Genomic DNA, 15,136 nt, shown 5'->3' with positions numbered 1-15,136 from the left:
GAAATCTGCTTGACTCGTGAGGGTGAGGACAGGGGAGAAGAAAGATATAAACCATCTTTGTTGTACTTGGCAAGACAGTTCAGTTCACTAGGAAAGCAGAGCACCCATGCTCCAGTGGGGTGCTAAGTAGTACATGTGTGATTACCAGAAAGATTGAGTTGCTCTGGAGACAAAAAATACATTGCTCTCTCTGTGAAGCAGTTGACTGGGATATGAAGAGGGGCACACCCAGATTCTGCAAGGTTTAACTCCATCGTGGTACTCTGAGCCAGAAGAAGACTTGGTGTATGCCAAGAGAGCAGCACACACTTAACTAGGTAGTAGCGCTGATTCTATGCAAGATGTTCATGTACAGAGACTGGGCTCCTAAAATCATTGTTTGCTCCTGAACCACTGCACGTGCCAGAGAAGAAACTGGTCACCTTGAGGCATGTAGCTAATAAAGAATTAATTAGTTTTCCAGAAGACTTCAAAGATGCAAAATGGTAATGTCTGAAAATTATGGGGGGTAAATGTGTTCCTCTTGAATACATATTCATACACAGCTAGAGAACTGGAGCTGTGAGCAAAATATCATACTTTGTTTCATGTAATAGAATCTGAAGTTTAGCATTTGTATTTTTTTTATTGGCTGTCTGTGAGGTTCTAACAGCTGTGGGAACTATTTAGGATACGGACAGAGGGGCAGGATCATGCCTATGGAGACAACTGTAGACAACTCACTGCTCAATTCAGCGGAAGTATGACTGAGCTTGAGCCCTGACAACTGATTCACCACTGCCCTGCTGCTTGGTGTACTCATTTACATCAGTGTGAAGCATGCACCATCTTAACTCAGCCACACTTTACACTCACATTGCACTCATGTAAATACTGCTGCAGAGTGTGTGGCAGTAGGAAACTGGGTCACATGACTTCACAGCATTTCAGATCCCATAAAGTAGAAATACTATGGGAAGAAAAGGTTTCACTTTATTTTGTCTCTGTGATTGCTGCAAGCACTATGAGAGAAATAGAAAGGGCACTAAAAATGATGAGATATTGGGTGTAATTAGGCTTCATGCATAAATTGAATGCACAAGCTCTCTTAATAAACTAAAACCCTGAAGGATTCTAAATTGCACCAAGGAGGACGATGATGACACTAAGTTTTCTTCTAATTGGTGGCTGCTCTGGAAGAATGAAGGACAGAGTAAAGAAAGAAAGAGGAAGAATAGAGCATAAAATCAAGAATGTTACTAAACTATCATTTCTAATAAGCGTATTGACTAACTTAAAAGAAACGCCCCCAGTTTAGACTATAATTATAATCAAAACCAAGTTAATATGCTGGCCCTCAGGCTGAGTAACAGCGTGACTAACACTTATAGCACAGCCTGGATACAAGTTCTGTTCTGTTGAAATGGTGATGGGGTAAAGAGAACAGATGGGGTAGGAGGTTACAATTTTTATGCCATTAGGATATATGTTACTTCTAAACGCACCTGGTTTGTCTGTAGTTGGGGATAGTGAGGCCCTGTTTGCTGTAACCTGGCTCTAAAGTTGAAAACCACCTTGCAATAAATGCAAGATTCCTCTTGCCTGGTGAATGTAGGTAACATCACACAAGTTTAAGGGAACAAAAGTGATAGCTAAAATCCTATTCCCTGGTATTCCGTTCCTCTCCCATTCCCCACATGCAAATCAGAACTAACCTGGATGATCTGTGTAGTGTCTGATTTGCTCTTCTCTCTCTCTGTGTAGGTCTCTGTGTTCAGTTCAGGTCCTCACCGTGTAGGAAGAGCCCACCTTCAAATGAATTAGTACAGCTGTTTTGACTGTAGAGATGGTCTTCTGGAGAAACAGTTTCAAATAAATCATCTCTTTTAGCTTTCTATAAATATAAAAGGCATCTCCAATGTTTTTTCACTTTCAAAAGAAATTACAGAAGAAATATGTACAGAGGTTCCTGTATGCTCTCTGTTAACTTCAGTACAGGGCTGGTCTTCCAGTGTTCTGATGAAATTACTTTGTCTTAAACCAGAATGATTGGAAGCACATGACTGACACTAAGCAAGAGAAGATGGAGGTAGTAGGTACTATCTGGGCATGTAAAGGCAAGAAAACACTTAAAGGCTTCTTTGCTGAAGCACTCAACAGTGCTCTTAATACACTCTATAATCAAACCCAGTATGAGTATCATCTCACATGTACCATTATATCTTCAACACTGATTGCATCTGCATTGTAGACAAGTTGTCAGCTGGATACTCTACACATTAACTTTGAGTATAGGGATCATAAGTGATCACTGATAGAGAAAAAGAAACAAATTTGTCTGCACAGAGTGTGATTAATATATACAAAGATGGTTTTCAGCTGATAGAGAACTATTGGCTTTGGCTTCTTTGTATCAGCTGCTCTAGACAGATGACTTCCAGGATTTAGGAGGAAATCTGTTATGAATTATTTATTCTTATCATTCAGCTAATTTTCTTGTTGTTGGGGTTTTTCCATTATTTTTTATTAAAGCCAAATGATTGTGCTCCAGGACATTCCACAAATGCTGCTGGACTGTCATTTTAGGAAATACCATTAAAGCGACCTTTTCTTTCTTTGCTTCCCATGGTATTTAACTAAGCTGTTTTAAGAGAAACATCATTAAAATTGTCAATTCCTCAATGGGTGCCTTAAGATTATTCACAGAAACTGGAGTCTTTTGGGGATAACAGAAACCCAGGGCCTTGTTTTCCCTTCATTAACCCCATTTTCCACTGAAGTAACAATATCAACTTTAACACAGGTCTATCAACTCTGGGCAAATTCAGGCCTCTTTTTTTTTCTTTTTCTTCTTTGTAAGAATTTGATACTAGTGAAAGATACCACATTAGAAACATTAGAGAGTGAAGTCCTCTACTCAACCTCAAATTATATATAGCACAGGAAGCAATGCTACCGCTCCCCCGAAACCTTTCACCACAATTCCTGATTTTTGTCCTGGCATAACTTATTTTAAGAGGATGTGGGATAGCACATCCCAAACAGCACTTGGTCCAAAATAGTAAGTGCCAGCTGTGATCACAGTTCTTGAGCTGTTTCGACTCAGTCATGAGAAAAAAACAGATTAAGGTATCACAGAGCACAGAACAGTTGAGGGTGGAAGAGATCTCTGGCAATCACCTGCTCCAAATCCACTGCTCAAAGGAGGGTCAACTAGAGAAGGTTGCCTGGGGCCCCATCTAGTCAGATTTTGAGTATTTCTATGCGTGAAGCCTCCACAACTTCTCTGAGCAACCTGTTCCAGTACTTGATCACACCTACATTAAAAAAGTTTTTTCTTATGTTTAAATGGAATTTCCTGTATTTCAGTTTGTGCCCATAAACTCTCGTCCTACCACTGGGCACCACTGAGAAGCATCTGGTTCCATCTTCTTTACTCCCCCCACCATCAGTATTTATACATATTGATAAGATCCCCTCAAGCCTTCTCTTCTCCAGAATAAACAGTGCCAGGTCTCTCAGTCTCTCCTCGTATGTCAGATGTACCAGCCCTTTAACCATCTTTGTGGCCCTTTGTTGCACTCTCTCCAATATGTCCATCTCTCTCTTGCACTGGAGAACCCCAGAACTGGACACAGCACTCCAGATGTGTCGCACCAACGCTGAGCAGAGAGGAAGGATCACCTGTCTTGACCTGCTGGCAATGTTTTTCCTAATACAGCCCAAAGGCTGTTGGCCTTCTTTGCCACAAGGTACATTTCAGACTCATGTTCAACTTGTTGCCTACCAGGGCTCCAGGTCTTTTTTCACAAAGCCGGTTTCCAGCTGGGTGTCCCCAGCCTGTACTGGTGCATGAGATTATTCCTCCCCAGGAAGAGGACTTCACGTCCCTTTGTTGAATTTTATAAGATTCCTATTGAGGTGCCTCCAAACAGCAGTATGACCATCTGGTCAATCTTTCTTCCCAGTTTTATGTTGTCTGCAAACTCGCTGAGGGTGCACTCGGTCCCATCACCCAGGCCATTAATGAAGATGTTAAACAGTTTTGGATCCCAGTACTCAACCTGGGATACACCATTTGTGTGGCCTGCAGCTGATCTGTTTGCTGCTGACCACAACCTTTTGAGCCCAGCAGCTCAGCCAACTACTAAGCCATGTCACTGTTCACTTATCTAGCCCACACTTCATCAGTTTGTCAATGAGGACATTATGTGAAAGTGCCAAAAGCCTTACTAAAGTCAAGATAAACAGCATCTACTGCTCTTCCCATATCTACCAAGCCAATAATCTCATCATGGAAGGCTATTAGGATGGTCAGGCATGATTTCTCCTTATAGATCCGTGCTGACTGCTCCCAGTCACCTTCTTGTCCTTCATATGTTTGGAAATGGTTTCTAGAATTGTTTGTTCCATTGCCTTCCCAGGGATTGAGATGAAGCTGTCCACCCTGTAGTGCTCCAGATCCTCTTTCTTATCCCTCTTGAAGATAAAAGTAACAGTTACTTTCTCCAACTCCTCAAGAACCTCCCACAGAGGCCATGACCTTCCAAAGCTAATCAAAAGTGGCTTCACAATGACATTAGACAGCTCTCTCAGCATTCATGGGTGTATCCCACCAGGTTCCAGGGACTTGCTTGTTTATTTGTCCAGTTTATTTAAGTATTCCCTAACCATCAAGGGTAAGTCTTGCTTGCTCCATACTTTGCCACTGGTCTCAGAGGCCTGGGATTTCTGAAGGTGAGTACTTCCAGTAAAGATCACAGTGAAGAAGGCTTGAGTATCTCATCCTTTTCTGTGTCCTTTGTCACCAGGTCCCCTAGGCCATTCAGCAGTGGGTCTACTTTTTTCCTGATCTTTCTTTCGCAGCTGATCTCCCTTTAGACACCCTTTTTGTTGCCCTTCATATCCCTTAGCAGATTCAGCTCCAGGTAGGCCTTGGTTTTCCTTATCCCATCCCCAAACATTCAGATAGTGTCTCTATATTCCTCTCAGGTCACCTGACCCTACTCCCACCTCTTGTAAACTTCCTTTTTATGTTTGAGTTTAGTCAGGAGCTCCTTGCTTATCTACACAGGCTTCCTGACACCTTTGTTTCATTTCCTGCTCATCAGGATGAACTGTTCTTGAGCTTGAAGGAGGTGATCCTTGAAAATCAATTGGCTCTCCTGGACCTCTCTTCTCTCCAGGGCCATATATTGTGGGATTCTTTCAAGCAGGTCCCTGAACAGGCCACAGTCTGCTCTCCTGAAGTCCAAGGCTGTCATCCTGATTTTTGTCTTGCTCTCTCCTCTCAGGATCCTGAACTCTACCATCCCATGGTCACTGCAGCCAAAGCTACCCTTGACTTTCACATCCCCAACCCATTCTTCCTTGTTTGTAAATACCAGACTCCTCTTTTCAGCTCATCCATTATCTGTATTAGGAAGTTGACATCACTCCAGAAACTTCCTGGATTTCTTGTGCCCTGCTGTGTTGCCCTTCCAGCAGATATTGAGGTGGTCATAAGGCTCTTCCGGTTGCGTGAAGAAGGTCTCCTTTACTCGTTCTTCTGATCAGGCTATCTATAACAGACATCCACCAAAGCATTGTTCTTCTTGTATTGCCCAGCTAATCCTGACTCACAAGCTCTCAACTGGCTCATCATCCATCCCTACAATGAGGTAGTGTCAAGCAGATGCTATCATACACTGGAGAACCATTTCACAGCAACATCAGGCTCCTCCTCTGCTGCAATGTCTTTCCTATGCTTTCCAGGGAACATACAAATTCAAAGATGTCCCATTCTGGGAGGCCTCATGCCCATTCAAAGCAACACCAGCGTTCAGGGTCAACTTAAATCAATCACTTTCCCTGCAAACCACAGTTCCTTCCCAGTTTGCTGGTGTTGATATTTCTTTCCCAGTCTCCAGTCTTGCTGCCTGGGACTTCACCACACTGACACATTAGGCCACATTTTAAGACTTGGGTCTTTACCTTCCTAGAAAGAAGTTTCAATTAAACCTTTCCATCTCATTAATGTAGAGAAACCCTCACATGGTCCTAGTTACCCTAGGGCTCTTTGCTAAAGGTTATCTCCATTCATTCCCTACGTTACCACTTCATGATTCAATCTGTCCTTATATTCCGTAAAGAGCTAACCTTAGTCATGCAACTCACATGGCATTACATCTTCTCATCCCTGAGTCTAAACGTAAGGTAGCCTACCCTACAACACTTGCAATTGTAACAATTTTTCATTCTGATCAACTGAAACTGGATTTGAACAGGTGACCAAGTCTTTGTTTAGCTACATGTAACAGCTATAAGCTTACTTATCAAGCAGGCCTGTTTATTTCTATAGCACTACTTTTGATATGGAACACTGACTGTTTGATTGTGCATTCACATCTGCATCTGTCAGTGCCACAGCATCTCACTATGCAATGAAGTGACGCTCATCCCCATCTTCCTAACACAGCATGTAACAGAACTAGGATGTAACATCTGACAAGAAGCAACAGGCATGCTTCTGTGTAGACCTCATTCATCTCAAAGAAAGTTCCTGCCTCAGCTGACACTAGGGCAGTGAACCTCTGGGGCCTTAAGAAGCATTGCCTGGCACATTACCCATAGGCAGTCCTACGTGGTTTTCTCAAAAGATCTTGTGGAGATGGAGCAGGGAAAGAGAGGTTTAATGCCAAGTTTCTTCACTTGATGCAAATATCAACCCCCTTGAGTAATAATTTGGCATTCCTCAGCAAAGACACACTCTGCTTTTGAAATATTTACCTTTCCCTTATTTTTTATAACCTTAAGAAAATTTGGGAGGAATGTGAACTGTTTTGTTTTTTGTCTTCCTATGACGGCAGAAATTTATTTATAGCCAGGAACTGCAGGACAGTTCTCACGTGGCTGCTGAAAATTAAAACAGCATGTAGGGTTTTGTTTTGTTTTGCTTTTATGCCTTTGCCGCTACAATCTCTCCCTGCGTTCCCTAAACCCTTGTTATTGTAACCAGAGCCACATTTTGCATTGCTACAATTGCAGGGTTATGTAAATTCCAAAGGCTTTAAAGGAAAGGGCCTGCAGATTCTGCTCTGGGCCGTAGGGAAGTTGACACAGTTATGCCCAACATCTAGGGAGAGGCAAAGGCATTCATAAATTGTCAACAGACAGGAAACCTAAGTCTCAACCTCAGCATCAACCTGAAGTTTTCTAAACCTTTTAGAACTTACTGGTTTCATTTAAATTGATTGTCCTCTCATTTTCAGTGTTGTGCTTTGCTATGGCCAGGAAAATTTGCTTCAGACACTTCTGGAAATCTTTGTATGTCCTCTCTCACTTTCCACCAATATGTACTGGTTTACCCAGGAGAGCCAACAACAGAAAGCTCTACAGATACAAACTTTTTCAGACTCAAGGAACTGTATTTTTACAGTGATCATGAAACTGTACATATTGAAAAGCATTGCTTTACTCATGAAGACTTCTACATTAAAAAGAAAATTACACCAAAAGAGAACAACCATACTTACAAAAGACAGCAAGAGAACAGAGAGTATGCCTCTGATCCCTTGCAAGAAGTCTTTACAGCAAGTAGGGGTGGGAAGAAGTGCGACACATATTGCACATCTGTGTGCTTCTGGGTAGCCAAGTTGTAATGCTGACACTAGCTGTGCATTTCTGTGTGGGCATGGGCAAGCCAATTCATGTTTCTGACTGTGTACTCTCTAAAAGAGGGATAATAATGCCTGACTCAGAGTCAATGTCAGAAGGCTCTGCATAAGCTCATCTTAGTCACCAGTGTTTAGACAACTCAGCTAAATGAGAAAAATGTTTAGCCCACTTCTCCAGCCTTACTTCTATTTCAGCTCTAAATCACCATTAGTCAAATCATGCTTAGACCTAAGACAAAAACCTAGATTACATTATTCCTGAAGTATGTGGAGCTTTTGCACAGCACGGTGCACCCTGATCACTGGAGTGTGCTAATGAGAGCTCAGGGAAATTACTGGTTTTGTGAAAAGGTGCAGCCAGAACTCCCTAGCCAATTCAGCTGATACTATAAGGATGAGGCTGTGGCGCCACTCCAACATGCTGCTTTCTATAGCTGTTGAGTTTTCCAGGCAACCTTAAACTTACTGCAGTGGATATGAAAAAGCAGGACTTGCTGCATTGTTCACCCACCTCTTTGGTGCAAAGCCAATTGTGGTAAGTCCTCAGGAAAGAAAACCAAGAATCACTGCCTCACAGTCACTCTACAAGCAGGTAGGTCAGTCCAAGCCAGCACAGGAAGGGACATTCCAAGCAATTCCCAAGCCATGATATTTTAAAAACAATCACTACAATGGAAGAGATTACTTCAGTAGTGGACAATAGTTCCTACTCAGCTGGTAGTTACTGTTGCTGCACAGGTGGTGATAACTGTTATTATGAAAGTGTAGCTGTTTAAATCTTATTAAGAAACACAAGACCCATTTCTGGAGGTGCAGCTACACAGGATCCCTTAACAGCTTAGAAATTTCTACTAGTTTGTCGTGTGCTTTTATTTACTTGGAGACAGGAACTGCTCTGTGGAGCTCTGATCCTGACTGTCAGTGCAACCTTGGGCAAGTGACTGAATGTCTTTGCACCCACAACTCCTTTTGAAGTCAACTGATGATGCAGATGCCCAACAACTCCTAAAAAACAAGCCCTACAGGTCAAAGCCAATGTCTGCTAGAGCTGAAGTGTTTTGGGTCACATCATAAATTGTATAAATTTTGAACACAAAAACTGAAGCATCCACAGCTAACAAATATTTTTGTAAATGTGGTCCGGTAATCGGCCCAGTGTAACACAACTCTCAGACACAGAGGGGTGGAGTCCAAGGGACGATCAATATTAACATTTTTTGGAAGAGGACAGTTTATTAAGGGTCTGTGTGGAGTCAGAAACAAGCAGCCAAAAGACAAAGAAAAACCAGAAATCAAAGACAGCTATATTAGACTGTGTCCCATTCTTAGTGCACCTAATGATAAGTATCTGAGAACTATACATTTTACTGAACCAGGCAAAGTACTGACCAAAATTGTTACTTTATGCTGTAAGTTATGTTTCCTAATAGTCTAAAATCTTGAATCCTTTCCTCAAAGATGACTAGTTTAGCGCTTAAAAGCACTGTGGAATACAGGCAAGAAATTCTGATCCCCTATAATATCCAATTCCCCAGATTTCGGTCTTGAACCCGAATCAAAATTGATATATGCCTCTAAGTGATCAGCACTGCTTCATATAGACTTTGGTATCTTATCCAAGTATTAAGCAAGGTGGAGATTGCTTAGCTTATGGAACCTGTGAAGTCTGCAGCCTGTAATTATTGGCCAAACAAGCAGCATAGCACCCATCTACAACTCATTCATTTCCCTGAGTTAACAAAACCCTTCCTTACCTTCCATGCTTGTATATCCAATAGATACTACTTGGCTCAGCACAATTAGTAAAGCAAGCAGGACAAGCAGCCACTTAGTCAGCTCTGTGACACATTTTACAGCAGAAGACCTCCAATAGCTTACACAGTTCAAGCAAGGAAAAAAAAATCATAAAATACTAATAAACATAAGCACACAGACTTTTTGATACATCAGACAGGCCCGATGAAATAGAATTATAACAAAATCCTCCTACTGATACCAAATGGCAATAGGAAATGAGAGGCCTGTGTTGGCCCAGTGGTTCAGTGCAGTAAGGTCTAGTTAGGCCCATATTAGATTCTCAGGACTATCATATTCCTCTGCTAGGCAAAGAAAGGAGTGCGAAAAGAAAGAACCACTGTAACCATATGGATAGAAGGTACATAGTAAAAAAATAAAGCAAATCAAACCAAATAAAAAAACCACCCAGAAACAGAAACAGAAACAAACAAAAAGAATAGAATAGAATAGAATAGAATAGAATAGAATAGAATAGAATAGAATAGAATAGAATAGTTCAGTTGGAAGGGACCTACAATGATCACCTAGTCCAACTGCCTGAATGTTTTAACACTCCCTAATGATGCAACTCAGGTGAGCTGAAAAAAGCAGACTCGTGTTGTCCTCTCTCCCTGATGCAATCAGCTACACCCAAAAATATCTGGAGGGAAAATGACATCTGACACAGCCATAGTAAAAATGACCCAAACTAAGAAGTGGCAGCTCTGAGGGTGTGGGAAAGTCTGCAAACAAATCACTGGGTGTGTCAGATATACAGACGCTAATATAATGCAGTGATTACTATGTCTCTGCTTAGTGAATATGTAAAAGTGAGCTTGGTGTTTTAAGAACCATGCACAATGACCGCTGAACAAACTTGAGTCTGGGTGCATTTGCCTAGGAGTGGTACAACAGTCAATGTGACCCTAAAGCTTCATGGGACACTCAGAACATAACTGAAGTCCAGAGACACTAAACAAATCCAGCATGGCATCTTATTTTATATGGAGACTTTTTAGACTGCTTCTAAGTATCACAGAACTGGGAAAATTGCTTTTGTGACACCCATGAGTGAATTTCTCAGGGACCTTCACTGTGGCTACAGGGCCCATGATTCCCCATCCTATTAGCATCACAATACGCAGCATGTATGATCCACATCAAATGGCAAAATCCGTCCCTAGAAACAAGCCTCCAAAATGCTGGTGAGAACTTCAGCTTTAAATGTCCAAATGCAACAGATATAGGAACCTAGAGAGCTCATGGACTTAGAGTCACAGTTTAAGCAGAAAACCCAGAAAATAAAGCTTACACATCCATGCAGCCTGGGCTGTTTCATTACAAGCAAAGAAACAGGTAGGTAGGTACGTAGGTAAGTAGGTAGATAGATAGATGGATAGCACACTGGAAAGCACATACCCTGAGTCATGCAAACAGTTAATGGCAGTGGCCAGCCACCAGAAGCAAGCCCAAGATTATGGGAGAATTTCTAATGGAAGTCAAAGAGTATTTCCCATTTCTGTGGAGGTGTTGCCCCCCAGTCTGGGACCAAACTGCTCAGCTCCCTCTAGCTTCTTTGTGAATTAAGGTTATTCCTGAAAGAGCTAAAGAACCCCAAGAGACCATGACTAATGAATGCTCAAAGGAAAAACGAAGGTTGCCTATCTCTCCCCATCACTGTGTAATCACTTAGTATTGAGTACCCAGAACTGAACACAGCATTCCTAGTGTTGTTTCATCATAGCTCAGAGACATATTTCCTCAGCAGGCTATTTGGATCAAAGACTTAAGGCAACATCCCTGAAAGAAAAGACAAGGCAAAACACAGAGGGGACTTTTTCTCCATCTGCTTCCATTTCAATTTACTGCACTCCCACATGTCACCAGAGCCTGTAGGGTGGTCAATTGGATTCTGTGTCATGTGCATTCATGGGAGTATATGACTACAAGGTCATCATGTCCTGTTTCCTACAATCACAGACAACTGCACAATAGACACATGGTCTACCAGACTCCACAGCACATTTATTCCGATACTGTCACACATTAACATACATACATAACAAGCATACATTAACATAAGACTTTTCAAGTGACCAGTAGGAAGCAGAATTAGATAAGATTTTCAGTCTGAAGTGAGGCAGCCATTTTCACTCTTAGTTTAAAGCAGTTGACAATGGCAAATTAGGTATTTCATTGTACAGAAGTATAATATCATCTCCCTGACCTCTGATATCTGATTCTAGAGATCATAATTTAGTCCACTCTTATTTGAATATTTGTGCTCCATGGATAAAAATACATACAGCTACAGATAATATTTTTAATGTCCAAGTGAGAAAACCCAAAATATTGATATGTATGTAATCTGAATTGTATGTTGATATATCTTGCAAAAATTGAGGCCAGTAAGTGAAAAATTGACTCTCAAGACTGATGAAGCAGCATTCTTAAACTGCTTTTTTATTAAAAGTACAGTGATACTATATGAAATTGTTAATATATTATGTTAGGTCAACTCTAGCTTGTATTCACAGTATTTTCTTAGATAAGGCTCCCATTTCACAGTAGCTTAGCTACACTAACAGATGTGTACATCAGAAAGAGTATGGGCCTCTGGAGATGTCCCGATAGATGTGAACATACTAAACACCACCACTGTAAGTAAGCAGGGGAGGAGGCAGTGAGGCATTGCTTGCTGAATTTTGCCTCTGTTTAAACATAAAATGTGTCATGAAGGGCACAGTAGGACATTTATAGCTTAACACATGTCCCCCAGCAGGTACATGAAGCTATTCTAGATAAGCCCAGGCACAGCTGGAAAACAATTCATGGGTCCCCCTAGGAAAATTTCACCTAGTCAGAAAATGCATCTGTTTTTCTCCCTATAACTTAGTAATGATGAGTGCCAAAGACTTTGTAACATTCACACAGACTGCCTCAATCCCACTGATGATGAAAGGCTAAGGTCAAGCTTTGTACTTCTGTCATTGGCAACACACTTCAGGGCCTCTGCAACAGAGCCAGAGAGATTCACTCATTGGGATGCCTGACCCACAGGGCAGTAAAAGTATGAAACAAGCAAGGAGGGCAAGTTCATATCTCAGTAGGGCACAGTTGGAAGACAGTTCATATTGGCAGGACCCTAGCATGGTTATTACTCTATCCCTGCATAACAGTGCAGGAGGATGCTGACAGATCAGAGCACAGGCGAGAACAAAACCAACTGTCTCTCTGTGCATTCAGCTGTTAGAAACATAGTTTAATTGGTTCCCGCTGTATACACGGCTGCAAAAGTAGCAAAGGACTAAAGTCCCCTCGTGTTTGGTCAAGATCTTGCTTTCTTTCATCTGTTGTGCAGATGCTGATGGGGTCGCCTGCCTGGAGGGGGTCAGGATTCTGCCAAATGGATTTAAGCAGGGTACTTATAGTCCAGGCATCCCAGCTTAATGGTCAGTGACTCAGTGAGAAAACCAAGACTGTCTGCACTAGTGTATGGCTCCATTCCTGATAACGTTTGTAAGGAAGAATGATATCCTGGCAAACCCTCTCTACAGATGTATGCTGTTTAATCTAACAAGTAAACCCATTCCACCTAGTTAAGGCAGATTTCCTGCAATCATTATCAGTAGTACCTAAGTTTCATATTCTCAGTGTAGGCAAAAACCTAACCAAAGGGTGGAGAGTAGGAAGAAAAACTGGGGATTATAACTTGAGGCTCTGGGAAGCCAGAACACAGACACGGGGGAGGGAGAAAAAACGGGGAGGAGTACCCACTCTACAATAGGGTGATATACTTGCATTCTGGGAGATGTATGATTTTGGTGAATATAGGGCTTGCCTAGCAGGCAGGAGGCTAAATGCGACATAATGATAAAGATGTTGTTATAATACTTTAGTTTAATTGCTGTAGCTTTATTAAACTAACACTTCAGAGAACATAAAGATAGCTAAAAAAATGGGTCTCTAACCTACCTGCAGTGAGAGTATTTATATGATAGTACAGACTCCCATCAAGTTGCAGGCATGTGAGAAAGCTGCACCTCAGTTTTCCAAAATGTTAAATCCATTATTATATGTAAAGTTCTTGGAAATTTTCCAAAGGAAAGTACTGTATGCAAAGAATAAATTGCTAACTTTATCTAACTATATGTATGTGACTTATCCTCACATATTTGTATAGTGTATGATTGCAGACAAGAAAATATTCTCATCATTTAAATCCTACTGGTTAAATAGGAACAGTCTATTGAGATTGCCCCAGCTCCATCAGAAACAATATGGTTAACAAGCATACAAGATCCACAGCATTCAGGGTTTGATCTTAAACCAGTGGAAAGTACAGAGCTTATTGTATTGTGGGCTGATGATTTTATTGACTACACATTTTCAGAGGGACTGAACTGCTCTTGAGGAAAACATTCTTGGGGAAGAAAATAGCTTTATGTTAGAGGGAAATCATGTTACACCTCTACAAGTGTCCAGGAAACTTCTACACACAGATCGGCAGAGGCAAGGATGCTTATGCAGCTCCACAGTAGTTTCATTCCTTCTTGAAAAGGTTGCTCCCTTCAACCTGACAAGGAAAGGAGCAGAACTGGCAGGCTGATGCAGAGCAACATGGAATTCCCACATATTTCTGTCACAGCTTTCTGGAGATTTGAAAGAAAACAGATGACAGTGCAGGACCAAGAGCATGCAAAGAGATTAATGATTTTTCAAGACCAGCCTGAAACATCTAAAAATAGCCTTTTTTTTTTTTAAGTACTGACCTCTCCTGGAAAATGGAAGCACCCCAAATATTTGTTATTTATGAAAATATCAGCAACAACTGTACTATTGATGAGTAAGCCTGTTCGAAATGTTAAGATTTAGAGAAATATTTAAATGCAAAAGAAAATGCAAAACATTTCTAAAAATAACTGGAGAGGGGTTAGCAAATGAAATCCTTTCTGCAAAAAATTGTCACTGTAATCCACTTTTGAACTGGGGAAGAAGGAGAGATGCTGGTCACTTTTTTCACTGACAAGAAGACACACACAGTCCTAAAAATGAAGTTATAGTTTCCTCATGTGCAGTCTTGACACTTAAAGGACTCTAAAATGTGAATAAGTTTCTGGAGGTTTGTGATGTACCTGGTCAGGTATCTCAGCCCACATCTTACAGATATGACTGTTTCTCCCTTGCAGAATAGCTGAAACATCAGAGGATCTTCACAGTGTTTTCTCTTGCAAAGACCACAGGAATATAAAAATGAGTACATAGAATCAGATCAGAAGCCCATCTAAACCAGTACCCTATCTCCAAGTAATGGTCAGCTGCAGATGGTTAGGGAAAGCATATAAAAATACCATATATAGTCAGATCCTACCCCTGCTCAATCCTTTGAGTTGTTCAGGACTTGGAGATGGGAGTACAGCCAGATTATCATGTTTAATAGCTACCAGTGGACCCATCCTCCAAGATTTTTCATCTCTTCCCACAGCTTTGTCCTGGGAGAAGGGAATCTTGCCACGTGATATTAAACCCTTGAAATGTATCCTTGCATGACTTCTTCACAATAAAATCCAACCTGGATTGTGCTCCTTGGCAGAAGTGTTCTTTCTCCCTTTTGCATGTGTGTGTGTGTGTTTGTGTATTTAATTTATGCAAATGTCCTGGGAACACATCTTCAGATCAGATCTTAAAAAGTTAAATTGGACCTGACCACTTTCTTCAAGGATGAA

At 41.3% G+C, this 15,136-nt stretch overlaps 1 protein-coding gene across 1 annotated transcript in view; it reads right to left on the bottom strand.

The window, feature by feature from the left end:
* The window catches only part of DAAM2 (dishevelled associated activator of morphogenesis 2), a 202,568-nt gene extending 187,915 nt beyond the window's left edge, over positions 1-14,653 (bottom strand). The window contains exons 1-2 of the mRNA XM_075496208.1: positions 14,546-14,653; positions 1,695-1,833 (exon numbers count right to left, since the gene is read on the bottom strand). The gene's annotated coding sequence lies outside the window, so the exon portion shown is untranslated. The remainder of the gene's footprint in view (positions 1-1,694; positions 1,834-14,545) is intronic.
* Between the last annotated feature and the right edge of the window lie 483 nt (positions 14,654-15,136).

Source organism: Mycteria americana, chromosome 3, assembly GCF_035582795.1.
Source record: "Mycteria americana isolate JAX WOST 10 ecotype Jacksonville Zoo and Gardens chromosome 3, USCA_MyAme_1.0, whole genome shotgun sequence".
NCBI classification, from domain to species: Eukaryota; Metazoa; Chordata; class Aves; order Ciconiiformes; family Ciconiidae; genus Mycteria; species Mycteria americana.
The sequence above is the reverse complement of the archived record's forward strand: the minus strand, read 5'-3'. Positions and strand labels throughout refer to the sequence as shown.